Consider the following 27133-nt stretch of genomic DNA (forward strand, 5'->3'; position numbering starts at 1 on the left):
TGGTGTAATATGCTTATTTTGGTCCATGCTTTAGATCAGTGATACTCAGACCTCAGTGGTTCAGGAGCCAAATTAGTGATTAGTGATCAAATTACCTGAAAGAGCTACAGTACTGTGGAATTCATTGTTTCATTTACTATAATATATATTCATATTTAAACAGTATGACGGGAAATATTAAGTGTATACTCAGAGCTTTGTGTAGCTTGAAAGCTTCTCTCTCTCACCAACAGAAGTGGTCCAGTAAAACATATTACCTCATCCCCTGTCTCTTTCCAGATATGGATTGCACAAACTGGGTTATGTTATAAACAAGAAATCAGTTTATTAACCACAAAAGACAGATTTTGAGTGATTATAAGGGATAGCAAACAGAACAAAGCAGATTACTAAGCAAATAAAACAAAACACACAAACTAAGCTTGATTCACTAAAGAAACAGGTTACAAAATGTAGTTTCACACCCTAAATGTTGAATTAGGCAGGATGCAGAGTTTCTGTAGCTTAGAGTTCCAGTTATCTCTTATTACAGAGTGGACACCTGTCTCAGTCTGGACTCACCCCTGCCTTTCCCCTCAGGTACTTTCAGCCGTCTTTCTTCTTGGGTAGGCAATGGAGGAGAGTCCAGATTAACCCCCTCCCCAGCCTTAAAAAGGATTTACCTAAGGCAGGAAACTTTTGTTTGATCCCCATCCCCCTACAGGGGAAAAGTACTAGCAGTGTCCAAGGTATTTTGCATCAGGTGACATCACCTGACCTTGTGATGTCAATGTAGCATCCCAGGAAACTCCTCAGGAAGGGGGGGAGGTTAGTATCTTCAGAGTTCTATTCTCCTTCTTAAATGGCTCATTCACTATGATTGCCTACTATCTGGTGGGCGTTCCCCTAAGTACACGCACAGTTGTAATTGTTACATAGTCAATATTCCTAACTACAGATCACAGGCACCAACTTCTTCTGGCTCTACCCCCCTCTGCTCCCGGGCCCGCCCCCTCTCATCCCCATACCAACCCTTTCCCCCAAAGTCTCCAACCCCTCCCTGCCCCTATTCCAAACCCTTCCCCAAATCCCCCCCATCTCATCCCCTGAGTGCACCATGTTCCCTCTCCTCCCCCTTCCCTCCTGGAGCTTGCTACAGCTGTTTGGCAGCAGCAAGCCCTCGGAGGTAGGCAGAGGAGTGGGGACACGGAGCGCTCAGGGGAGGAGGCAGAGGAGAAGGTGAGGTGAGGTAGGGCAGGGAGCTTGGCTACCAGTGGGTGCAGAACACCCACTCATTTTTCCCTGTGGGTGCTCCAGCCCCAGAGCACCCACGGAGTCGGCGCCTATGCTTCAGATACAGAAATAATACATGCATACAAATTGGATAATCACATTCAGTAAATCAGAACCTTTCCAATGATACCTTACATGAGCCATCTTTCATAAAAGTATATCTTAGTTATGCCATATTCATATCATAACCATATTTCTATGAAGATTATGGGATGTAACGTCACACCTGTGTTAGGCCCCAGTCAGTCCACAAGCCAGAAGCTGGTCTGCTGACTCTCAGAGCAGGTATATAAACCTCTCAAAACAAATAGCCGCTCAGACTGTTCAATGTTGCTCCATGAGCTGGAACTCTTCTCTGCCTGATGGTGGGGACAGACTCCTCATGCCTCAGTCTGTTCCAGTTCTGCTCTTGCTCCTGTTTTGTCCCTAGTTCTGCTTCAGACTAACTCCTAGCCATACTCTTGCCTTGTTCCAATGCTCATTTTGAGTCCTGATTCCAGTTCTGGCTCTTGCCTCTAACCTCTAGGCCCAACTGTCACCATTTCAACCACGAGGCATAACTGCCACTAATCCAGCCAATAGGCCTGACCATCCTTGCCTCGGTTTCTGACAACACACAGTTCTCATGCTTCCTGACTGCTCAGCTTCTTTTACAAAGTTTTTCTTTCTCTTACTTTTCCTTTAGTGGCCACCAGCATGAAATGAAAACAAAATCTCCAAGACCAAATCTTAAAGGACTAAATTCTGCTTTCTTTACACATGCAAAATGCCAGGATTGGGTTCATTTTTGGGGCTCAGTATCCCTCAGATGTTCAAGCAGTAGCTGTCACCTGCTTCTTCCCCATCCACCTCCAAAATTTAGCTTTGAATGAGCTCCTGCTGCAGTGATCAGTTGTTTTCAGCCATCTCATTGGCTTCTGAACGTGGACCTGATCCAGTTCCCAATGAAATGATTTAGTTGGTCCTGCTTTGAGCGGGGGGTTGGACTAGATGACCTCCTGAGGTCCCTTCCAACCCTGATATTCTCTGATTCTGTGAAAGGACACTGATGACTTAAGTGGGTGCTGGATCAGGCCCTGGGTCATCTGGAATTTCCTGAAAGCTCAGTGGTACGATATTTAACTCTTTAGGTTTCCTCTTCATTATGAGTCTGATAAGTGAAAGACACTGAGTAAGCAATGAGCCTCTGACAACCCATAGTTCCACTTGTGACAACTACAACAGTTCCATTTTAAAGGAAGACACAGAGAGAAGCCAACTCTGTAATTTAGAAGAGGAAGAAAAATGTGGTTCTGTTCTTAACATTCATCCCGGGATTGGAGTGGAACAAGCAGCTCGGTGAATGAAACTCTTGACATTTTATTCCAGTCTGCATCTACCCTTTGAGATGGTTTAGTGTTATTAATGTAGTTTGAAAGTTAAATTTAGCTCCGAGAATGCTCTTTTGTCTGTTTGCTATGTTTAATTCATGAATCTACTTATGTCATGATTCAGCCCCACACATCTTATACAGCACAGAGGAATGTGCTCATAGAAAAATATTTTTCCCCCACATAACAATCTCACTATAAGCAGAAGTTTGCTGTAGGAGAAACCCTCCCCTATGCTAAGAGACCACAGAAGGCTCACAACAGAATGGAGCTGCTGTGGTTCTCATGCAGAGGGTGGCCAGGCTGCAGAAAAGCCACACAGAAGACCCTCTATGTGTTGTACGACTAATATCTGCAATTACCTTTGCACTAGAGTGCCAAGAGGACTGTGGGAGAGCACAGCTGGTGATTCAGTGAACTATGTTAATGGACTGGCTATGAGCCCTGCTGAGGGGACAGGGGGTATGCACCAGGCTGCTGTCACTTTTACAGTTTCTGGACCGTGGGCTGGATTGTGACATACCTTGGCTCTCTGAACCTTCGGGCACAGGAGTAAGCAGGGCCACTCACCCACTTACTCCCTGGAGCAGGTGGGTGGGCAGGGGGTGAAGAATATAGGGAGCCTTGGCTCCACATCCTCTACTTCGGCGAGCATGGATGAGCTAGCAAAGAGAGAGGGAATTAGAATTCACCACTGATACAGGCCAGCAGGAAATGATTGAACTCTTGGAGGAAGAGGGAGCACAGGGAGGGAATCATTGATCCCTGAGCCACCGTTCTTTTCCTGGGATGTTCCTGGGTGGATCAAGCTACATGCCACTGTTTACTGTTTCCTAGAGACAATCTAGCCCTGTAATATCGTCTATGGAGTGGGCAAGCTGTGGGTTTTCTGTGGCCCATAAAGTACTGAAAGATCTATAGGATTCATGCAACTAATATGCATTATTCTAAGCAGTGAGGCCGGAGTTTTGCTTCGTCCACTCTTTATCGCTGTGTTTTGCAAAAGCCTTTACAAATCATCTGTTCTATCTCCTGAAGATGGCAAAAATCAACAAAGGCCAAAAAGGAAGGGGGAAAGGACCTGAGGATTTTTTTAAATCTGTGATCTAATCTGCCTTTTGTAATAAAGGCTGCTGATCATCAGAGCCCAGTGTGATATCTCAGCAGCTTGTAGCATTGCCTAGCCAGTTCAGCTATCATTTACGGGTTCATTTGTTGTACTGGAAGATCATGTAAACAATCAGCTTCTAGGGTTATTGATTTTATTTTGCTGTCTCCTGCCCCCCATGGAGCAATTACTCTAAAAACTTGACTCTCTCTTACCTGGCCTAGAGATACGTACACGTGTGTGTGAGAGAGAGAGAGAGAGAGACATGTTAGTATTCTAGCAGTTAGGGTTGCCAACACTGTATTCCAAAAATAAGAGACTCTTTTCTTAGCACCCTGGCCCCACCCTTTCTCCTGATATTAGCATTATCATAATTATTATTATTATTAATAAGCAGCACTCACCTACATTTGCCAGGGGTATTTCTTGATGCTTTTTGCAGCACTCAGCAACTCCCGACCTTGAACACAGATGAAAAAATAAGTGATGTCCCTTGTAATAAGGGACTGTTGGCAACCCTACTAGTAGAGCAGTGTGGCTTTGCACATTACAGTATTTATGGCTTCATAGCATGTGTGTCAGGGGACATACTGTGAGGCAGGTACTTGCTATTCAGTGAGAGAGGGAATGAAGTTCACTAAACAAAATACAATAAACCTCTCAACTCAGTTTGGACATTTGAATCAACATTATCCTACCTGTGCTCAGTTGTCATAAAAATGATTTGTAATTCATTTATAGTGTTAGCTTTTTTCACTCCAGAAGGTCATTTGAATGTCTCCTAAGAATAGCTGAACAAATGATTGATTTCATAATAGTTTGGTGGGTGGGGTTTCTTCTGATATGTCTTTCTGTTGCAGTATTTTTTTTTTAAATGGATTAAACTACTGCTTAAAAATACATTAAGCAGCAGAAATTTGAAGGCGAGTGGCTCATTTTTCATTATTTCCCTCTGTCCTCTTCTGAGGAGAATAGAAATGGAATGAAGGAGGAGCACTTGGGGTGTGGATATTCCAGCTTGATACATGTTATATATATATATTTGGCTGAGCTTTCACGAACCTGGCAATTTATTCATGAGCACAGCCAAGATCAATGGTACAGTTTGTTGCATGAGGTCTTAGTATACAGGCACTTCATTTATATTCTGGATGCTGTCGTCTTTCTCACTCACTGTCACTTCTTGTAGCTCAAGTGTTCAGTGGGAAACTTTTGAAGGCATTCTGTAGGCAGAAAAAGTAACAGTTATGGGAAAATTTTGTGTGTGCCTGTGTGTGTATAATAAAAACATACATTTATTTTTGTTAAAATCCATATGGTTCTATGACTGTCTTTTGTAGTTGCCAAAGAAACGTATTTTAAAGATACTACCAGGGCTGGGAAAATTTTATGGACTGCCGGCAATCACTACATGTTGTTAGTGATTGATAGTAAAGGTTAACAAACCACTTAAACAAATAGATGGTAGTGCTTGAAATATTTCTATAGCTGTGCCACATTTTCCCTACAGAATGTTGTATGTGGGGATCAGCATAAACATGATGTTCTCCAATTAAAAAAAAAATCAGAACTTCCTTGATTAGTTGCACAGGTTTAGCATGTAATAGTAATAATTGGAGATATACGAATCTCCTAGAACTGGAAGGGACCTTGAAAGGTCATCAAGTCCAGCCCCCTGCCTTCACTAGCAAGACCAATTTTTGCCCCAGATCCCTAAGTGGCCCCCTCAAGGATTGAACTCTCAACCCTGGGTTTAGCAGGCCAATGCTCAAACCACTGAGCTATCCCTGCCCCCTCCCTCTGGTTTGAGCAAGTGGGCAAATACTATAGATGTGCTAGAATAGGCATACCATCAGGCAACAGAAAACTCAGCAATTACCCCTTGCTTTATAGTGGGGTTGGATTCTCCACAATCTCCCCTATTCCACCCCACCTCATCCACAGGGCCACCCACTCAAAGACCCTAATTTATCAACACACTTAAACATGGGCTGAAAGTGAAGCATGGGAAAAATCCTGGCCCCATTGAAATTGGTGGAAGATTTTCAATTGACATCAGCAGGGCCAAGATTTTGGTTCATGTGCTTAAGTGCTTTGCTGAACGGAGGTGAAAGAGAACCAGATATAACTCCAGATGAAGCCCATCAGTGCTAGACCAGAACTGATCTTCAGTAATGCCACGGGATGCTTTCTCCCCAATAGGCTGAGTATTCTATGACTACAGCTACATTATGAGCTAGGGGTGTGATTCCCAGCTGGAGTAGACGTTCTTGTGCTATCTCAGATGAGAGCTAACATGAGTATGTCTATGGGAGATGGGGATCACACACCCAGGTTGTAGGGTAGATGTAACCAACCTCACCAATGTTTCAAGCCCCTGCAGGTTTGGGACTGAACTTGGATCCTTCATGTCCTATTTGCTTCTTGGTCACCATATTGACATAAATATTCCTCCTCTTTTGCTATTATTTTTGAACCTGTTGCATCATATTATTAATATTAGGCTTCCTTTGTCCTCAGTAACTTCCCCAAACCATGATTCATGTTGAGAGCTAAGCCAATAGAGTAACTTGAAATGTGTGTTTGTTTAGTTTTTGGTTGGGAGGGGATAATACCTTACACAATGTTTCCCTAATATGTTGCAAGTTCATGTACCTCTAAGAGATTATGCTAGATATTTATCATGAAAAAAGCACATGTATAATAAAGGCACTGGTACTGCAATGTAAATGAAGCAGCTACCTTGGTGGTGATTTATGTTCTACTGGATAGGGAACTCCTTCTCAGTTATATAAAACACCCGTTATATATGCATCAGAAGTATCAAGAACAGTGCCAGCAAGAAAACTTCACTGAAGTAACATTTTAAGTGCTTGAGGCACTGTATATAAAAGGAGATTTGACTTTATGGTTGCAGGCAAACTCAGCTGCAAAAGGACAAGTCAGCTACATGATGAACAACAAGAGAGCGGGTGCCCTCAGTTCTTCCTCTTCTTTCTGTCATTAGCATAGTGCTGTGTATAATTTTAACAGTTGTATTCAAGATGATTCCCGTTAATCCCTGAGATGCTGCTGTGAAGGGAGCTTGATTGTGGTAAATCACTTAATTCCCTAAGGAAACCATAGTGTTGCCATCAGTTGTCAGGAAGGATATTGTTTATTGACTTCTGGGAAGCACTGACAGTATTTTAAAACACTAAAAGTGTGGTTGCAATAATTCAGTTCATTTGCAATAGGCAACACAGGCTGTTAAGCACAACATAGAATCTTTGTGTATATAGAACTATAGTTACACAACATATATAATGAGGGCACAATTATTTCTGGGTGAAATCCTGAGACAATTTCACCCTCAACAATGTCTACCACATAGTAGTTTATGTTAAACTGGGAAAACACTTAAAATGTATTCAATGAGCAGCTCAAGTAACAGAGCTAAATATACCTGGAAACACAGCACTGGAAAACTGCCTATAAAGAAATCCACAATAAACCTTCAAATAATAACACTAGGGCCTGGTCTACACTAGGACTTTAATTCGAATTTAGCAGCGTTAATTCGAACTAACCGCTCAACCGTCCACACCAGGAAGCCATTTAATTCGAACTAGAGGGCTTGTTAGTTCGAATTTGGTACTCCACCCCGGCAGGTGGAGTAACGCTAAATTCGACATGGCTAGCTCGAATTAGGCTAGGTGTGGATGCAAATCGAACTTAGTAGCTCCGGGAGCTATCCCACAGTGCACCACTCTGTTGACGCTCTGGACAGCAGTCCGAGCTTGGATTCTCTGACCAGCCACACAGGAAATGACCCGGGAAAATTTGAATTCATTTTCCTGTCTGGGCACTTTGAATCTGACGTCCTGGCTGGACATCGGGGCGAGCTCCGCAGCACCTGCAACGATGCAGAGCTCTCCAGCAGAGGAGTTCATGTTATCTGTGAATAGAAAGAGGGACCCAGCATAGACTGACTGGGAACTCTTCGATCTGATCGGTGTGTGGGGCGAGGAGTCTGTGCTTTCGGAGCTGCGCTCCAAAACAGGGAATGCGAAGACCTACGAGAAGGTCTCCAAAGCCATGAGAGACAGAGGATACAGGCGGGATGCAACGCAGCGCCGCGTGAAAATCAAGGACCCCAGACAAGGCTACCAAAAAATCAAAGCAGCAAACGGACGCTACGGAGCCTGCCACCACTGCCCCACCAGTGACCGTGGACTCTGACGATGGGACAGTGTCGACGGCCAGTTCCTCGGTGATGTTCGCGGACGGGGAAGATGCGGAAGGGTTTGTGGAGGACGAGGCAGGCGAGAGCGCTTACAATGCTGGTTTCCCCAACAGCCAGGATCTATTCATCACCGTCACGGAGATCCCCCAACAACCCTCCCCGGCCATTAACCCGGACCCTGAATCAGGGGAAGGAGCAGTCGGTAAGTGCTTTAACCATGTTAACTTCTATTCTTAATATAACAGGAATCTTAACTGTGTGAAAAGGAGGTCTGTCTAGATATGGGGATAGAACAGAAATCATCCTTGGAGATCTCCACGAAGCTCTCCTTGCGTTAATCGAAAAGCATCAGCAGGAGGTTCCTGAGGAGAGCTGCCTTATTGGGTGCTCCGTGGTAGCACAGTTTTCCGCGCAAGGCTTTCATGAGGTACTCAGGGAGCACTGCCTCCCCGAGCACGGCTGTATCGGGCCCTGGTTCGTGCTAGCTTTCACGCAGCATGCGCTCTCTATCTCCTTCAGTGACCCTCCTCAGGGTGATCTCGCTCGGAGACTCCTGCATCTAATTAGGGTAATTACTGTAATTTTACGCCTGGTCCAAAGTATTTTTAAAAAATCTACGGACAGACGGCATAGCACAGACTCAGCACGCAGCTGCGTGACGAGCATAACGGAAAGCCAAAGAATATAATGGACGCTCATGGAGGGAGGGGGGAATGAGGACGCAAGGTATCCCACAGTTCCTGCTGTCTCCGAAAAGTATTTGCATTCTTGGATGAGCTCCAAATGCTTCTAGGGTCAAACACAGTGTCTGCGGTGGGTCAGGGCATAGTTCGGCAAGTTGCGCACACACCCCACCCACCACCAGAAGTGAAAACAATCCTCTGTTGACTCTTTTACATGTCACCCTATCTTTACTGAATGCTGCAGATAGACGCGATGGTGCAGCACTCATCACCAACATCCTTGCTCCCCCACGCTATGGATGGCTGATGGTACAAAACGATGGAAATCCGTCCTCATCATCAGCCTATTGGCACATGGGGCAGTGCAAAAGGGCTGGTAACCATGCCGACTAGCATCAGTAAGGTCGATCAAGGGCGCCTGTCCCTAATTTTTCATGGCAGATGGTGCAATATGGCTGGTAACCGTCCTCATCATTGCAACAGGGGGCTGAGTTCCATCAGCCCCCACCCTTCATTGTAAATAAAAGATTTGATTGCCCCTGGACTAGCAGAGGGATGATGGGCTCCTTCATCCACACTCCTTAATGTCCTGCCTGGACTATCATTGCAGCTGGAGGCTTCCTTCCAGTCATTTCTCACAAACAAGTCACTGTGTCTTATTCCTGCATTCTTTGTTACTTCATCACACAAGTGGGGGGACAATGGTATGGTAGCCCAGGAAGGCTGGGGTAAGAACGGAATGAACAGGTGGTGTTGTTGCAGGAGCACCCCCCCTGAATAGCATACAGCTCATAATTTATGCAGGATCGGACACAGAGCAGCTGTGCTCTCTGGTTCTATGATACAGTGGTTCTCTAGTACACTTGCCCATAATCTAGGCAGGACTGATTCTATTTTTAGATACCAAAAAGGAGGGATTGACTCAGGGAGTCATTCCCAATTTTTGCTTTTGCGCCCCTGGCTGCTCGGCCAGGGGCACTTATGACAGCCCCAAATGGGGCAGTGCAAAAGGACAGGTAACCATGCCCATCTTATTACCATCTTATTACCAATTTATGTTATGGTTGATGGTACAATATGGCTGGTAACCATCTCTGCTGTCATGCAAAAGCAAAAGCATGCTGCTGTGTAGCGCTGCTGGCCCGCCTCTGTCAGCGGCTTCTAGTACACATACGGTGACATACACAAAAGGCAAAACAGTGTCCATGGTTGCCACGCTATGGCGTATGCCAGGGCAATTCTGGGAAAACGGGCTTGAAATGATTGTCTGCCGTTGCTTTCCCGGAGGAAGGAATGACTGGCGACATTTACCCAGAATCCACTGCGAAAATGATTTCTGCCCCAGCAGGCACAGGGGTCTCAACCCAGAATTCACAGAGACAGCCTAGACTCAGTTAATTGTTTGCAAAAATGTATCTTTGCAAGGAATTCACTCCGTTTCCCATCTCACAGCTTCCACTGTCTCCAGACCTGCCACAGCATCCCCCTCGCAGAGGCTGGCGGAGATTAGGCAGCGAAAGAAAAAGACAAGGGACAAGATGTTCGAGGAACGTATGGGCTGCTACCTAGCAGAGGCGGACCAGCAGAGCCAGTGGAGGGAGACCATCTCTCTGGGCCAGCGCTCACACAGCGAACGGGAGGAGAGGGGAGCAAACGGACACGCTCAGGCGCCTTGTGGATGTTCTGCAGGACCGCAGGAGGACAGAGCCCCCCTGCAGTGTATCTGCAACTGCCCTCCCCCGCCACAAAGTCCCATACCCCCCTCACCGAAAATAATCAGGAGGAGGGGCGGCCGGGGACGTGAATACTGTCACTGCACCACAGCACAGTGCTCAAGTACCCAAAAGCTCTCATACCGTACATTTGCCGAAGTCCTTCACTTCCAGACTCACAGTAGTCCCAATCCCAGTCCCATCCCCTAACTGTCTACTTAATTAATAAAAATGATTTGCTGTTAATTACTGTTTCCGTTATGTTTTTCAAAGAAGACTGTGTTCGAATGGGGGGCGTGGGGAAGGGGGTGGTTAATTGCATAGGACAGTCACCTTTCCCAGGGTACAGACACGGGGGCAGGATCAGCAGCGGGTCACACACACGGTGCAGTCAGTAGGCAACCTGGTCGGTTTTTGGAGGTGGTTTCCAGGATCTGTGTGGGCGGGGGAGATGTGACTTTGCAGCGGGGGAGGGCGGTTACAGATCTTATACAGAGGTCCTTGTCCTGGACCGCTGAGTCACGCAGCTGAGGAATCTGTATCCGTCCTCCTCCACCACAAGGTCACATATCCGCCCGCACACAGAATTCCATAAAGAGGGATGGCAGGCTCCGTTGAAAGAAGCCTTCCGGCACTGCGGACCGCTCTAGGAGCAGGAGCCTGTCATTCCTTGAGTTTAGAGGCGGTCTTTACATCACCGCACACCCTACCCAGCACAGCCTGCGTCCCAGTTTCAACCCTTTCACGAAAAGTCATGAATAAAGAAACCTTTGTTAAGTAATAATGGGACATGTATTTTATTTTTACACGTGTGCTGGAAGTGGGGGTAACGGGGTGAACGGGGTATGTAACCGAAGAGGAGAGTCAACAGTAACTGGGTAAAGAAACAGGGGCAGGTTCAGCTTCTCTGTAAAGAAACTGAACAGTCACAGGTCACGCTGCTCGCTGCTCACTGGTATTTGAAGAGTTCCTTGTCGCTGTCCCAGGCGCCTGTATAGGGCTTCATGAGCAAGTGCATTAGCGGGCAGGCTGGGTCCCCGAGGATGACTATAGGCATCTGCACATCCACAACAGTTATTTCGTGGTCCGGGAAGAAACTACCTTCCTGCAGGCGTCTGACCAGCCCACAGTTCCTGAAAACACACGCATCATGAACCTTGCCCGGCCACCCGACGTTGATGTTTGTAAAACGTCCCCTATGGTCCCCCAGTGCTTGCAGCACCATTGAAAAGTAGCCCAATTTCTCAGCAGCTGACTGTGGAAGACGTGGACGATAAAGTGCGAGGAGGAGAAAACGGCGATGATCGCAGCGGGCTCCGTGCTTGCAGTGCTGTGGCGTCCGCGCTGTCACTGACCAGAAAAGTGCACGAACAGATTGCCCGCAGGCGCTTTCACGGAGGGAGGGAGGGAGGTTGTGATTGACGGTTCAATGACGACACTTACCCAAAACCACCCTCGACACATTTCTCCCCCCAGCAGGCATTGGGGGCTCTACCCAGCATTCCAATGGGCAGCGGGGACTGCGGGAACTGTGGGATAGCTTCCCACAGTGCACCGCTTCCAAAGTCGACGCTGGCCCCGTGAATGTGGACTCAGAAATTCGAATTAGTGTATTTAGTATGGATACACAAATTCGACTTCATAAGGTCGAATCCACAAATTCGAACTAACTTGATTCGAAATAGTCTTGTAGTGTAGACAAGGCCTAGGATGGAGTTTCTCAGATGGTAACAGTGTAAAGTGCACTTTGCAGTAACACATCCCCTGAAGCCGCCCTGCAACAGACTGAAACTGAAATAAACTTAGTTTCAGATACACCTTATGTCTTTGAATTTCTCTTCACACCTTTCCTTGTAAATGAGCTTGGGCAAGTTCTGTTGTTATAGTCACACAACCTTTGGCATTTATTATGAAGTCCTTGTCTCCAGCAATTAAGGTGTTTCACTAACCCCCTAGGGATATATAATAATACTGCATATTTCTAGTGTCTATCATCTCAAAGGCCCCCAAAGTGCTTTACTAGCATTAATTAGGCAAGCGTCCTAATACTCCTCTGAAATATATACTGAATGTATTGTTATAGCCATTTTACAGATGTGCAAATTGAGGCACAGAGATGTGCGTCTCATGGGGGAGGCTATTGTTTACCTCAACTTTCTAACACCTGTTATAACTACAACTGCTTTATCTCACTACGATTTTACCTCATGTTAGTTACCATGTGTTAGCTAGCACGTGACGAAAATGCATCTTTTTTTCTAGTGAAGACAACATGACAGAAAGTCAGTAGGAGATCTGGGAATAGGGCCCAGAAATCCCGACTCCCATCCCACTGATCTACCCTGCTTATGGGCCATGCGAGGCAGTATCTTGGAGGCACAGTACGTTAATTAGGAGCGAAAGGTAGTCTTTTGTGGTAGTACTTGGCAGGAATGTTAATTTATCACAACTTGTGGCTGCTTTCCAGTGTAGTTAATAGGCTAAAAGGAATGGTTCCCAGAAATAAGACCTGGAATTTTGCTGATGAGTGTTGTTTTCAGGAGATGGGGGGAGACCTTGTGGCCTTCATGGGCTGAGTGGCCCCCTTTAATAACCTCTGTTCCCTTTGTGGGCTGGGGGCGATAGAACTCAGAAGCATGAGCTGAGTCCTAGGGGTAGCTGAATCCACCGTAGGAGAGTCTAACCTGAGTTATGGGTTATATGGTAGGAGTCTTGCAACCCCTGCTCCTTCCATGTTAAGTTTAATAGTGTTGAGGCCTGGTGCTTAAAATTCATCCCCATCTCCATGCTCTGCCTTGTCCACATTAAGTTTGCGTTACAGTTGCTTGCAACTTTCTTCAGTGTTTCAGTCCCTCATAATTATAAACACTAAAATTATTCAAATCTACCAAAAACTTAAATCAGAAAATAAATTGCAATAGAAAAAGTTAATTTGCTGTTCAAAATGGTATATTTCTTGACTCAGAGACCTATCACCATGTCTTTTGATAAAGACACTTCTTACTTTATTTGGTTATTCGTTAATTCTATGGATCCTAATTTCCCCGGAGTGAGGACTACAGAAATTGGCATCACAAGTAAGTAGACAAAGAGAGTGATTGCCTGATTTTATTTTAAGTTACACAGATGCAGCCAGTCTGAATGAGAGTAGCAATTTGGCCCTCAGTGATCTTTTTTTTCTTTCTTGAAAGCTAAGATAGAATATTAGAATAAGCAAAAGCAGTGGCAGCTAAAGGGGGAATCAAGAACAGAACTAAAGGAACTATAAGGCAGCAGTGGCTGCTGTAAATTGGCCTGCAAAGGTCTGGCGTTCATTTCCTGTTTTTATTTTTCCTTAGAAATACTGTTTTTGTGAATATTTTACTGGGTTTTGGCCTGTATTTACAGGAATGCAGCCTGAAAGGTTAATTAGACCACAAAAGAAAATTGATAATTGATCATTCTGGTAGGATAGCTCAGATCAAATCCCCCAAAAAACCAACAACCATCTCTAGGGAGTCATGGTAAACTGGTTACCAGCTGTTTTCCTACAGCATTTGTAATTCAGGAAGATCTAGGATGTTCTCTGGCCATCCTTAGTCCACTATCTTTGTCAACTGATGAGTAAACCACTGTAGCAGCTATGCCAACTTACACCAGCTGAGTATAGACCTCATGTGTGGCAAATGTGCTTAACTTTCATCACTGGATTTTCACAGAAAAATGATTTTTGATCCCTCTAAATGGGTTTTTTCGTTAAGGGAGAAATCTCTGAACCTTCCTATAATTTTTAATCTGTATTCCCATCCTTATGCCTCACCAGGAGTAAATCATGAGGGATAATCTTAGGACCATTTGTGACCAGGGCAGCATTACATATGCCTATGTGGAGTAGTTTGCTTAAAATATGCGGATCATTGTGTATTCAAGAAAATAAAGAGAATAAACTGGAAAGAATGAGAGCATCCATTAGACTCGCCCAGTAAGGAGGAGAGCCAGGCTAGCTCAGGAAGATATTTCAATGTATGTGAGGTTACAGCTCTGCATTGATTACAGTGAACTAATTGTGCCTAAAAAGAGTGATCATGTTGTGACGCTGCCAGACCAAATACCAGTTCTGTCCAAGGCTTACGAGTCAGCTGAGAACTGATAAACTCACAGCTGGAAGCCAGGCCAATTCGCTTATCTATTAGTATAGATCAAAGTGATTGTTAAATATATAAGAATGTGTTTTGTGTTCAAAATTCATGAAAACTAATAGGATGCTGCATGCATTGTTCCCACTTATCTGTATCCCGTTATAGTGTAATAGCAAACGTTTACATTGTATTTACCCCTGTAACTAAATAACCCTTCAAACAAGATAGAAGCCTTGTGTAATGCAAATGAAGAACTTTAACAGGAAAGTGCTAATTCTTGTGCATTTCAAAGCAAAATGTGATGATTGGATATAAGAGATTCTAAATGCATTCCTCTCTCTCCATCCTCAAAGAAAGAGCTCACATGGGTAGTGATCCTGTAAGTATGGACACAAGAAAAAAATTCATCATCACTGGACTCTTTGCATTCCAACAGGGCAGAACAACCAAATGAGAAGACAGAGATACTCAGAGTTACTCTGGCTAACCCTGAGAGATTTGGGGGAAACTGGCAGATTACTACATCTCTGCTACCATTTGGAATTATAGACGATGACTCATCTGTACATATATTTTTTTTACCCACTTTAAGCTCTCAGTAACTCTCATTCCTCCTTCTTAGTCAATAAACCTTTAGTTAGTTTACTATAGAATTGGCTACCAGCATTATTGTTGGTGTAAAATATAGGATTCAAATTGAGCTGGGTGAGTGATTGGGCTCTTGGGACTGGGTGTAACCTGAATCTGTTGTGATTTTTGGTGTAAGTGACCATTTATCACTTGGACCCTACCAAATTCATGGCCATGAAAAACACGTCATAGACCATGAAATCTAGATTCCCCCATGAAATCTGGTCTTCTGTGTGCTTTTTACCCTATACCAGCGGTAGGCAACCTTTCAGAAGTGCTGTGCCAAGTCTTCATTTATTCACTCTGATTTAAGGCTTCGCGTGCCAGTAATACATTTTAACATTTTTAGGAAGTCTCTTTCTATACGTCTATAATACGTAGCCAAACTATTGTTGTATGTAAAGTAAATAAGGTTTTTAAAATGTTTAAGAAGCTTCACTTAAAATTAAATTAAAATGCAGAGCCCCCCGGACTGCTGTCCAGGACCTGGGCAGTGTGAGTACCACTGAAAATCAGCTCGAGTGCCGCAGGTTGCCTACCCCTACCCTATACTATACAGATTTCACAGGGGGGACCAGCATTTCTCAAATTGGGGGTCCTACCCAAAACGGAGTTGCAGGGGGGTTGCAAGGATATTTGGAGGTGTGGGGGGTCACAGTATTGCCACCCTTACTTCTGTACTGCTTGCAGAGCTGAGTGGCTGGAGAGTGGCATGTGTTGGCCAGGCACCCAGCTCTGAAGGCAGCGCCCCGCCAGCTGCAGTGCAGAATTAAGGGTGGCAATACCATCCCATGCCACCCTTACTTCTGCGCAGCTGCCTTCGGAGCTGGGCAGCCGGAGAGTGGCCGCTGCTGACTGAGGGCCCAGTCTCAAGGAGCTCAATTGGCTGATTTTCACATACAGAAAGTTAAGGGGTGACATAGTCACAGTGTGTAAGTACCTACCTGGGGGATGGGGATTTGACGAGAGGGGGCTCTTTACTCTAGCAGACAAAGGTATAACAAGTCCAGTGGCTAGACAAATTCAGACCAGAAATAAGATGCATTTTTTTCACAGTGGGGATAATTACCCATTGGAACAACTTACCAAGGGTTGTGGTTGCTTTTCTATCACTGGAACTTCTTAAATCAAGATTGGATTTTTTTCCCCTAAAAGATATGTGCCAGTTCAAACAGAAGAATTCAGGAAGTCTTATTACCTGTGTTATATAGGAGGACAGAATAGAACATCACAATGGTTCCTTCTAGCCTTATGATCTATGAATCAGTATACAGATGAAACCTTCACTTGATTTTTATACTAATGATCTACTCTTTCATCCCTTTGGAGATAATTTTCTCAACAGGACAGGTATGTTCACTCACTCAAATGTGATTAAGGGTGGGATCCTTGAAGGGACTTAAGTATTGCAAAGGTGAGTGGCAACTAACTCTTGGGCATCTAGAAAATCACAGGAATAACACTGTGATCCACAAAGCCTGAGTTAGGAGCCTAGGCTCTCTATACGATGAAAGGAGAGATATAGGTGCCTTAGAATGCAATCCACAAAAGCCAGCATGCTAGCTGCAGTGCTGCCTATCTAGCCAATGGGAGGTGCCAACAAGAGGGGTGTGTGCTAAGACCTGCCCCTCGCACGGAGGTAAGTGCCTTTCTGCAGCTTGGATTTAGGCATCTACCTTGGCTTGTGATTCATAAAAAGGAACCTACCGCCTGGAGTCAGGCAGCTTAGGTGCTTACCTCGTTCCACAGAAAATGGATGGAGAAGGAGGTGGTGGTGGTGGTGTTGGCCATTTTATACACTTTAGTGCAGTGGATAGAGAATTCACCTAGGATGTGGGAGATCCAGGTTTAATTCTCCTCTCACTCCCAAAGGGGGGAAAGGGATTTGAATAGGTGTTTTCCACCTCTCAGAAGAGTGCGCTAACCACCAAGCTATAGGATACTCTCATGTGGATCTCGCTCAATCTCACTGTTGAAGCTGTTTCATTGTGACTGGAGAGTGACTGGAGAAGGGGCTGGACCTGAGGTCTCCCACTTCCCAGGTGGATTCCTGAACCGCTGGACTAGTGTCATTCCTTCTCTTTCTCACCCTGGCCCAAGGACTGTTCCACTGTGGATAAATATGTGAGGTTTGTGGATCACAGTGATGCTATGTACCGAGACTTAGGGACTTATGTCAGCACTTTAGGCACCAAAGGTGCTTCATTAATTGCACCCTAAGTGATAAGGGACACTGAAATAAACAGTGTGCCTAGTGCAAGTAGCCAAGCAACTGATAAGGGAAACCACAGAACCCAAGGTCTTCTTTAAAGATCAGAAAGGTGCATCTGGTAAATTGTGGAGTATCTGTTACATTTCACACTTTTTATTGTTTTAGGGAGAATTAACATGTTTAAAAATACAGTTAAAATAATATTAAACTTAAAATTCAAGCTATTTAGGTGAAATCCTGAGGGATTTACTCTGATTTTACCCAAGTCCTTTAACTCTCAGTTAATCTCCCATTGAAATCACCTGGGCTCCAGCCAGGCTTGGATGGCCTTTTGGAGAGTAGCAGCCAGGAGTTGGTTAGCCACTTAAAATTTATTTCCAGCTACCAGTTTCTGCCAGTAAATTTATTAAAACTTAATCAAGGTTGGACTTACTAGAACCCAGTTCAAGAATAGTCTAGTGGAGTAGTGCTCTCAAATGAACCTGCATAATTGTGTTATTCCAGGTTCATGCTAGTGTAAGGTCATTGATTTAAGTGAAGCAAAAACAGCGTGAAATTGCAGTAAAACTATAGTGAATCATGCCCATTGTCTCACTTTCTTCTGTTGTTGTAAGACAAGCAGGATAGAAATCATGCACCATTGCTGGTGAATATAATGTTCGTTCATTACAAATGCACAGCCACATAGCAGCCTCCAATGAGATTTCATCTGGGAAAGCTGCCATAAGCATTAGGAATAGCTTTCGCCTAAACATTGGTGTATTCTGTTTTAAACTTTCAGTGGGGAGCTGGCTATTCATCTTTCAGATAATCATCCTGTGTTAAGTTGGACATCTTACTGTAACATTTTGCTGCATGACAAGCCAGCTCCAATGAATTATTTACAAAGATTGGCAACCATCTTCAGCCAGCAAAGTCTTTATCAGCTCAAATGGCTTTTCAAGGTTTATTATTAACATTGGGATAAATCTTGGTCCCATTGAAATCAATGGAATTTCACCACTAACTTTAGTGGATTAAAGATTGACTTGGCCTTTCAGGATGAAGTTTTCTCCTGGATAGAAATTCTGCATCATTCTCAGGTGGATGTGTATAAGAAACATGTACTTCGCTAAGCTCAGCTGCCCAGCCATTGCCAATAAAGATTAAACTAAACCTTGTCAGATTAATCCAAACATAAGGTGGGAGTGGAAATCTGCTAGATTCCTGTGGATCTCAGCAGCAAATTATCCCAACTCTAACCTCTTGTAAAATAACTCTCATTTTCTCCTGATTAGCTACCCTGCTAAGTAAGGCACAGAATTCTCTCCAAGCTCTGCTGCTCTTCCTCTTAGCTATGTCTAGTTTCTGCTCTCTGTACTCACACATGCAGTGGACTTATACTTGCTATTTAATGCCAGCAACAAGATGCAAGGTGAACTCTTTAATAGATAGATTGCTGTCCCCACAGTCAGATGAATTGGAATTCAGTGGGCTTGCAAGGATATAACTGAAGACAGGACTTGGCCTCTCATGGATATTCAGAATAGAGAATAGGTAGATGTCAGCAAAAGGGCCATTTGTTACCATTTTAATAATTAATACATAGAACACCCCAGGACTCTGGGTATGAACTCTCTCTCCAAGAGCTTATGCTAAGTGGGAGTGAGTCCTTGCATCCCAAGGAAGTGAGGAAGGATGTGAGCTGGTCCAACCCATTTACATGCTAAAGCTTTAACCCGCTCCTTTTATTCTGGATCTTCGTTGTTCAAGAGGAATTTGAAAAGTTATATGATGATAAAAGTAATATGATATTCTGAATGTTCGTGATGGCCTCTGCATCAGATTCCATCTTGAAAGAAGGTGAAGCTTGGGTGATCAAAGAAGAAAGAATCACCAGTAACAAACTTGCCTGAGATTTGGAATAGAGGGAGGGAAAGTGCTAGTGCACCTGGTTTTCTTCATAGTTTAATAATCACAACCCACAGGAAAAAGAATTGTAAAGAGTTTTTAGAGGAACCTGAGCAATGCCCTTCTCTACCTCCCAGCCATTCATAGCCTTTGTTCATTTTAAAGTTCTTTTAGAAAAAGGGCCAGCGCTCCCAAACATCCAGTGACTAGCTTTCCCCCTAGTGAAGAACCGGGAAGAAATCTGTATTATGTTTTATGAATTTATATGTACTTCAGTTTACCTGTTTGATATTGTTCTGTCTGACTAGATGGAGTTAAATGAAAAGGTGCTGTTAGGAAGAGCAAACAAAGGAAACAATGGCCAGCAATAAGACACCTCTGGGTAAACAACTTGATGGCAGTTAGTTGGGAAGATATGTCAAGGCAAAATTACATAGCTAGTTTGCCAAGGCTTAGATCAAAAGGATACTGGACTGTTAAAATCTCTCACTGTAGAGAGGGAGGGGTGTTCCCTGAGAGCAGACAGGCTGAGACACAGGATGAATCTGGGTATGTCTACACTGCAATTAAAAACTTGTGGCTGGCCCAAGCCAGCTGACTCAGGCTGGCTGGGTGTGTGTGTGTGGGGGGGGGAGACTCAGGCTAAGGGGCTGTTTAATTGCACTGTTGATGCTTGGGCAGAGGGTCCTAGAGCCCAGGCTCTAGCCTGAGCCCAAATGTCTACACCGCAATCAAACAGCCCCTGAGCCTGAGTCAGCTGACAGGGGCCAGCAGTGGGTTTTTCACTGCAGAGTGGACATACCCTGAGGCAGCTAAGTTTTCCCAGCCTTTGAGGAAAATGATGAACATTAGGTATGACTCAGGCTGATTGTTGTGTACCTTTAGGTGAACAAACAATATGTTTGTTTTGAAGAAGCTGTGTTGCTTCACTTTAGTCAGTCCCTGGTCACAGGCTCCCAGAGGGAAGTTTCTTGCAGGTGCCAAATACAGTTGGGCCTGTTGTGCTTACACGGTTGCAAACAGCAGGGTTGTAACCCCAAAATCCAGACTGAAAGTGGGTGAACCATGGGGTTCCACGTAGGTGAAGGACACACAGCATGTTGCCTGAGAATGCACTCAAAAGGAACTGCAAAGGGGTCTCAGGCCCTGCTCACTCTCGGACCATGACACCCCTCCCCCCCCACACACACTTCTTTGGGCGATTCCTGTGTGAATAGTAAAGCTTTTCCAAAATAGATTTAACTGACAGTAGTCCTGGATTCCCACAATTCCACCTGCATGGTATGTTTAATGGAACGGCATTGATTTCCTGAACAAAAGACACTCCCTCACTGTAGTACAAATGGAATTTGAAGAGCTCATAGCTATCCTTATATTTTGTTCAATATGGTTAGTATTTTAAGAGAAACAGCAGTGCTGTGTGTTAGAGTAATGAAAATCTCTTAAGCATATTCAGTTATAATGCTATGGAGTTGTTTTTTGTCATCTGCTTGTCTGCCAACATCAGACCAAGACACATGCCCTTGGAAATTCAGTGGCACTTTGGTGTGGTGGTGATGTGGCAATTCTGTTGTTGCTTTTCACTAATGCTCTAGTATGATGAGTAAAGACATTCTGTGCTAGATCCTCAGTTGGTGTAATTCAGAGTACAGTAACTCCAGTGAGTTTGGTGGCACTATCCCAATTTATACCTGCTGAGAATCTGGCCCCTTATCTTTATTGTGCTTATACAACATTGCCTACTGCGACATTTGCCGTGACATAGGAATCTTAGGAAATGAAATGTCCTGGCTGTGACGTTGCACTCTATATAATTTTATGAAAATATGCTATTGAGTGTGAATATAATATAACTGGAATATGCTTCATGCAAAAGGTCTCTTGTAAGGTAACATTACAAATCTTATAATCTACTGAGTGTGGTCATCCTATTTGTATGTATGTATCATTCTTGTATCTGAGACTAGAAATATGAAATAGAACTCTGAGGGCCTATTGTAATTATGCAAATTGTGGGCCATTAATGGTGGTTTGGAATTTTGATGGCTCCTATTAACCAGGACAATTGACTGTAGATGGTTCTGTTTACTTGTAAGTCTCCCTGTATACCTGTGTGCTGGCAACTGGGTAATGAAATCTTACAGAGACATGTGATCATGTCACCTGAACTGGAATCCATCTTTAACCTGGTGCTTTTCCATTTAGAAGGAGGGGTGGGAACCCAGAGAGGGACAAAGGATTCCTGCCTTGTGCAAAAGAGAGACAAGGGGGTGGAACCGAACAAAGGGGGCTGCAGTCATGAGAAATCACCTAGCTACCACCTGAGCTGGAACAGGGACTGTATCGGGCAGGGCCGGCTTTAGGCCTATTCCACTAATTCCCCCGAATCGGGCCCCGCGCCTAAGAGGGCCCCATGCCCAGTGAGAATCCCTTCCCTGGCTAGAGGCACCTTTTTAATTTTTACTCACCTGGCAGCACTCCGGGTCTTCGGCGGCACTTCGGCAGCAGGTCCTTCGCTTTCTCTGGGTCTTCGGCGGCGGGTCCTTCAGTGCTGCCGAAGACCTGGAGCGAGTGAAGGACCCACCGCTGAAGTGCCACCGAAGACTCGGCGCACCGCCTGGTGAGTACAAGCCCCATGTGGTTTTTTTTACATGTGTTTTTTAGTCATCCCTGCCAGGGCCCCATCAAAACTGTTCGAATTGGGCCCTGCACTTCCTAAAGCCGGCCCTGGTATCGGGGAAAGGATTGTGCCCAGACTAGGAAGGCACCCAGCCTGTGATAGGAGCTTATTGAAACATCTCAGAGGGTGAGATTTGATCTGTATTCAGTTTTATTACTGTATTAGGTTTAGACTTATGTCTTTATTTTGCTTGGTAATTCACTTTGTTCTGTCTGTTATTACTTGGAACCACTTAAATCCTACTTTTTGTATTTAGTAAAATCACTTTTTTTACTTATTAATTAATCCAGTGTATGTATTAATACCTGGGGGTTGGGAGGGCAACCAGCTGTGCATATCTATCAGTGTTAGAGAGAGCGAACAATCTATGAGTTTATCCTGTATAAGCTTTATATAGGGTAAAACGGATTTACTGGGGGTTTGGACCCCATTGGGAGTTGGGTACCTGAGTGTTGGAGACAGGAGCACTTCTTAAGCTGTTTTCAGTTAAGCCTGCAGCTTTTGGAGGACATGGTTCAGACCTGGGTCTGTGTTTGTAGCAGGCTAGCGTGTCTGGCTCAAACCAAGCAGGGTTCTGAAGTCCCATCACATCAGGTGGCAGTTCCCAGGGGGATTTCTGTGATCCAATCTGTCACACTGGCATTTCCTAACTATGGGTCAAATTTTTAAAAGTGCCTAAGTCCTACTTTCAATGGGCAGTTAGTCTGTTAACTGCATATGTCACTTTTGACAATGGGACTTAGGTTCCTAAATCACTTAGCTGCTTTTGAAAATTCTACAGTCTGCCTTTAGGTTACAAGCTGAGAACGTAGTGTGGTAATATCATAGAAACATATGTGCCAGTAAATTGTATTTCTCCTGAATGATCTGCAGTGCTTTAAACAAAAGTGACTCAGTAGTCTGTCTTGTGCTGAAGTGGAATGCGTTGTAGCTGTCATGCTTATTGATGCTTGTGAAAAGCATCCACTTGAAGAAGAGAAGCGATCCAGTATAATAAGTGTTGCTGTGAACATTCTTTTTTTTATATTCTATTTTGTGAGAAAATAGGAGCACTGTTTTAACCTGTAAGATTTCATTTTGTCTGCAATTTAATTTCAAACAAGCAGTAAAACAATAACAAAATAAAAATCTAACAAGCAAGAAAGCAAACTATAAATTAGTTGAGACAGTTATTGTAATTCAGTTCAGTCCTCTCCTAAAGCCTAATCCAAAATTGTTCCCCATCTCTTTTAAAGAGTTCTCATAACCAATATTTCTGAAGAAGAAAAAAATCAGGCAAACAGACTTAAATGAATGGCTTTTATGTTTATTGCCCTTTTAAAATGGGTAATATTAGCAATTAAACATTATTTTCTTCCTATCTGAGAATGAGAATGTTTATGGAATGGCAACCAGGATTTAGCTATTAGCAATTTTAAATCCCAGAATGTTAGATAAGTGGAAGGAATTTGTCAGCAGTGCCAGTATTTACCTTATCTATCATTTCATCTAGCCAGCTGTGTGTCTGTCTTCTTTCATAGACTCATAGACTTTAAGGTCAGAAGGGACCATTATGATCATCTAGTCTGACCTTTCAGGGGTATCCATCACTGTGGTATATAGGTGCAGGTATTTTTTTCATACAGAGGTATTAAGAAAAACATCTTGCCCAAGGGCAACACAAACCCATAGTTTCTGTATCTTTCCATTAATAAAAAATGACGTACAGGCTGTGAGCAGTGGTTGGTTTTCCACTGGAGAAGTTACACTGGAGTCAGATTGCCAGGTGGTACTTGATGTGTTCAATACTCAAACAAAAAGAAACTGGCATCTATGCAACTAGCAGATCAGCATCAGAAAAGTTCAAATACGAATGGAATCTCTGCTGCATCTCAGTCTGCATATCTTGGGTCTTTTCCCGAGTGATATTCAGAAGCTGAAAGGTGCATCTGCTAGAGCTGGTCTGGAACTTTTTGACAATTTTTTTGTGTGTGTATGTGTATGTGTCAAAAAATGCTAAGTTGTGGAAACAGTAACTTTTTGTGGAAATGAATTGGTTTCAATTAAAATTACATCAAGAAGGTTTCTCAGGTCCAGGATGGAATAGTCCAGTGATTAGGGTACTCACCTGGGATGTGGGAGATCCAGGCTCAGGTTCCTCCTCTGCCTAATTTTGGACCTGAACCTTAGTCTCCCACATCCCAGGTGAGTACACAAACTACTCGCCTAATGGTTATTCTGTGGTGGTCTCTTTCTTTCTTGAAACCTCAAAATTTTTGGTAAAATGGAATTCTTGATTTTTGTCCAACCCAAGTCTCTAAAAGTTCCACTATAGCTCAGATCACAAAATTTAACAACTCTTTTATGCCCCTTTGTTAAACTGGTTTACACCGGGTTGAAAAGTGGAATGATATCAGCATATCGGGGGAGCTCTCTGAGGCTGTGTCAACACCTTGTTAGCTCATCTTTATTAAAAATACATTCATGTACTTCTTGTTCATATGTCTAGGAACAAAGACTGTAGGGCAAACATACAAGATGGGAGACTCTATTCTGGGAAGCAGTAACTCTGAAAAAGATTTGGGGGTTACAGTGGATAATCACCTGAACAAGGAGCTCCCTATATGATGCTTTGAGGCCAAAAGGGCTAATGATATTGAGTTGGAGTTGAGAGATTATTTTTACCTCTGTATTTGGTACTGGTGCAACCACTGCTGGAATACAGTGTCCAGTCCTGGTGTCCACAATTCAAGAAGGATGCTGATAAATTGGAGAAGGTTCAACAAAGAGCCATGAAAATAATTAAAAGACTGGAAAACATGCCTTATAGTGATAGACTCAAAAGAGCTCAATCTATTTAGCTTAACCAAGAGAAGTTTAAGGAGTAACTTGATCACAATCTATAAATACCTACACAGGGAACAGATATTTGATAACAGGCTCTTTGATATAGCAGAGAAAGGTTTAACAAGATTGAATGCCTGGAAGCTGAACTAGCCAATTCAGCTTGGAAATAATGTGTAAATTTTTAACCGTGAGGTTAATTAACATTGGATCAACTTACCAAGTGTTATGGTAGAGTCTTCCTCATTGACAATTTTAAAATCAAGATTGGATTTTTAAAAAATATATGCTGTAGTTCAAGAGAATTATTTTGAGGATGTTCTATGGCCTGTGTTATACAGGAGATCAGATTAGATGATCACAGTGGTCCGTTCTGGCCTTGGAATCTGTATCTGTAGAGCTTTGCCAACAGCCAGTTCCAGGTTCAGTTACTGAGTACTCTACAACCAGGGGGATCATTCTACTCCTATCTACGAGGCCTAATTTATTACTGGTATAATTCCAAAATGGTCTTTGCAGTTCCACTGTGAATTTGTCCCTCTTCAAGTAGTGAGAAGGGGTGATTGGTGTGAGCCCTCAAGCTGTTCTAAGTAATGCTTGGGAGACCTGACCAATAAAGAGGGCATTGAAACGACGGTGCACACACAATGGTTTAAAGTCCCCTTTACGTGCACACATCACTTTAGCTGTGCAGTGCAGCCCTCAGCTGTAGCCAAGGATCTAGGCCTATGTGTTTAAGTGACTTATTGTAGCTTTTAAAAAAAATTACTTATCTATATTTTTCTCTTTTGTCTTGTTAACATTGGTGACAACATACTGAATAATGATATTAACAAACAGCTTCCTATCAGTAACAATCGCAAAAGGCGACTAGCACTTTCTTCCCCTTCCGCCTGTAACGAGTTTGGATACCAGGCATTAGGGCCATAAAGAAATTCTGGACCATAAAAGGCTATATGGCCTAACAATCCTTTTTAAAGATTATCTCAATCCTGCCTCCCTGCTTTATCAATGAATCCTTCAATCCTCTCCATAAAAGTGTCTGGCTGCTACTTAAACTCATCTACAATATTTGCCGCACTGGTCTGTCTGGGAAGCTTATGTTTATTGCTCTTCTAATGCATCATAGCAATCTTCATTTTGCCCAATCTTAATTTCCTAATTTATGGATCTGTCTCTTTTTGTGAACCCTTCAGCAGTATTTATAGTTTGTCATTCAGTTTCAGTCACCCTGTTCAGAAATTTGAATTAATCTGCTAAATCCTTTCACTCTTCTCTTCTCCTGTGAAAATAAGACTGACCTTTTCAATCTTTCTCTGTAGCAAAGATTCTTAACACCTGGAATCACCGTGGTTCAGCCAGCTAAGGTTTCTCTCCAGTATCCTTGATATGGAAAAAAAAAAAAAGGAACCAAAACTAAACAGAGGGCCAAATCATTGGTGCAAATCAACATAACTTCATTGACTTCGATGGAACTATGCTGATTTGCACCAACTGAGGATCTGACCCAGAAATGCTAGGTGAGGGCAAGCAATATGCCTTGCACACAAACAAGAAGCAAGGTTTGTATTTTATCCCTGTATTGATTCATCCCAATATCCTGCCTGCCTTTTATACACTGGTATAATGTATTTGAAGAATTTTCTACAATAGGCCCCCAAATCCATTCCCAGGTCTGTATGGTTCGTGGCTGTTCTGTTTAATTTGTACTCTGTTCTTTTTGTAATTAATATTTTATTTGATTTTTACAACACAGTACACACTGTACATACAAAACAAGCTCTCAGTGTTATATATAACATTAATAATAAATAGATATCAGGATACAGTACCATCAAGCTCTGGGAACAGACACGTTTTCAAACCACACAGTACATAAAGTCCAGCTCCCCCCTTTTCTAGGATTTAGCGTTATTAATTAACAACAGTAAGACAACACGGGGCTACTCGGAGAGCCTCTGCCTACGGACTTTTGCCCTTTTACTTCTCAGTTTTAACACTTTCCCCACCGTATAAGGGGTGGTAAAGAATTAATAGAGCCAAAGATAAGAGCAATTTTATCCTTTTCTATAATTCTGTCAAGGGAAAGGTCCAGTCTCCTTAAAATTAATTCTTCATTGGGGCTTTCACAGAACAATCCCAAATTCTGGATTTATTTCACCTTGGCAACATTTAATATAATGTTATACCTTTGCAAGGGAACACCATAGAACCTCTGCCATCCATTTTTCACTTTCCCCTCCTTCCTCTGGGGAAACAAACAAAACAAACACACCACTCTCATTTTTAGTGGGCAAAATGAATAGGCTAGATAATAAACATTCTCTTGACTGTTTGGACAGCAGAAAAATCATTAGGGTCTGTGAGATCAATGCTCTGTTGTGAATCCAGAGCAAAGAATTCAGCCCTG

General features: G+C 43.4%; 1 protein-coding gene across 4 annotated transcripts in view; it reads left to right on the forward strand.

Annotated features, from left to right (window-relative positions):
• GALNT18 (polypeptide N-acetylgalactosaminyltransferase 18) overlaps window positions 1-27133 on the forward strand; it is a 520203-nt gene that overhangs the window by 445282 nt on the left and 47788 nt on the right. The window lies entirely within an intron of this gene.

Source organism: Mauremys mutica, chromosome 4 (assembly GCF_020497125.1).
Source record: "Mauremys mutica isolate MM-2020 ecotype Southern chromosome 4, ASM2049712v1, whole genome shotgun sequence".
Taxonomy (NCBI): domain Eukaryota; kingdom Metazoa; phylum Chordata; order Testudines; family Geoemydidae; genus Mauremys; species Mauremys mutica.